Genomic DNA, 2,237 nt, shown 5'->3' with positions numbered 1-2,237 from the left:
ACACATGTAAGCACACCTACCCCCAACACACCACACACACACAACACATATGCATGCACTCACATGCTCAGACTCGCCCACACACTTATACAAACGCACATACACACGCACACTTGCGCATATACACACACACGCTAACAATCACGCAAACATACACACACACACACCCAAGCATACACATCCTTGCACACATAACCCACATATACCCCCATTCACAAATACCTCCCACACACCTTACATATATACCGCCCACATACATGACAAACATACATGCGCGCCCTCACACACACATATAGACGAACGCACATATATACACACACACACCCATATATACGCGCACGCCTACATACACAGCCGCATACACATGCACACACATACACACAGGAGTGCATACACAAAATAACACACATACCTGGCACACATACGCACGCACACACATAAACACACACATACACAACTCTCACATACATAAAACCACACACACACACACACACATACACAACACACATACACATATACACACATGCACACATACACACACATGCACACACGCACACACACCTCTCACATACATAACACACACGCACGCACGAAAACATACACAATATACACATACACGCACGCACAAAAAATATACACACACGCGCACACGGAAACACACATACAGACACACATAAACACACACACACCCGTACCTAACACTCACAATCCCACACACACACGCACATCCACACACATACACACACCCACATACACACACACACTTCTCACCAACACTACACACTCACACAGACACGCATACAATCACACACACATGGGCATAAACAACACACGCACATACAATAGCAAACGCACGCACACACACGTACACATCAACGCACATATACACAACATACACATACACACAAACATACACGCACGCACAAAAACATACACATACACACACGCGCACATACAAAATACACACACACACGTACACGTACCCAACACCTACAACCCCACACTAACACGAACACACACATACTCAAAAAGCCGCCTGTTGACCTTCTACCTACACTGTCTATAAGTGTCCACTAACCAGTCCTGCTACTAATTTCTTCCACTACGTCATACACACATACACACACACAAACACACCAACAGATAAACCACCAAACCATGCACACACACACACACACATACATACATACGCACACACACGTTCTGTTATCACACACACACTCGCAGACTCTCACACACGCACAGATATTCATCTCCCTTTTTCACTCTCCTGTCTTAGAAAGAACTTTTCCCCCACCACCACCTCTTCCGGTCTTTTCACAATGTAACCTCGTGGGCATCGGTACCATTTTCCTCTTTCTCTGTTCTTCCATTCTCCGAACTTTCCATCTTTCCGACGAAGGGCTACGCCCGAAACGTCATACACTCTCTCTTTCCTTTCCTGAGCATCCAATAACACTATCCATATCACGTCCTCACTTTGTTGTTTTTTTGTTATTGTTTTTTTGAACTTATATATATATATATATATATATATACATAATGTGATCAACAAGTATCCAGACTGTTGCCATAGTAATGAAGTTAAAGCATGCAGAATGAAACTGCTTGCTGGAGATTGACCTTGAACTCTGCTGTGCATGTGCACTAAGTTTTAACATTCTAGCTCACTTCTGCTGTTTACAGCAGTGCTTGGAAGGAAGGTGTGTAGCATGTGATCATCGCATTGACCATGACAGAGAAAGTAGAACAGAGAATCTGCATCAAATTTTGCCAAAGCTTGGCAATACCTGCTCAGAGGCCTATGCAAATTTTTCAAAAAGTTTTCATTGTTCTCGACACAATCAAGGAGATCTTGTGCAACTGAAACCTGAGTGTCTTTTTGGTCAGCTGAAAGCAGCTTTCGCAGAAACTTGGCAGACATGCATCTCATACCTAAATCTTCAGCGATGATGGAAACAAAGTTCTTTTTTAATCTAAAATATACTCTCCTTCATTTTCTACAATGCTCTTCCATCTATCTGGTAGACTTGCAAGGCCCCTCTTCCAAAATTCACTTGTCCCTATATATTGCATTAATGTTCCTCATACTTTCTGTTGCATTGTTGTCTTTAGTGAACTCATAAAGCGAAATATGCCAAATATGCTTTGTCACTTCCATTATAGCTTTGAAAAAATAACTGTTAAAATCGAACTGCACTCTTCAAAAATTACACTAAGAACAAATACAAAGTAAA

Source organism: Octopus bimaculoides, chromosome 6 (genome assembly GCF_046866305.1).
Source record: "Octopus bimaculoides isolate indiv1 chromosome 6, ASM4686630v1, whole genome shotgun sequence".
NCBI classification, from domain to species: Eukaryota; Metazoa; Mollusca; class Cephalopoda; order Octopoda; family Octopodidae; genus Octopus; species Octopus bimaculoides.
Note: the sequence above shows the minus strand (reverse complement) of the source record.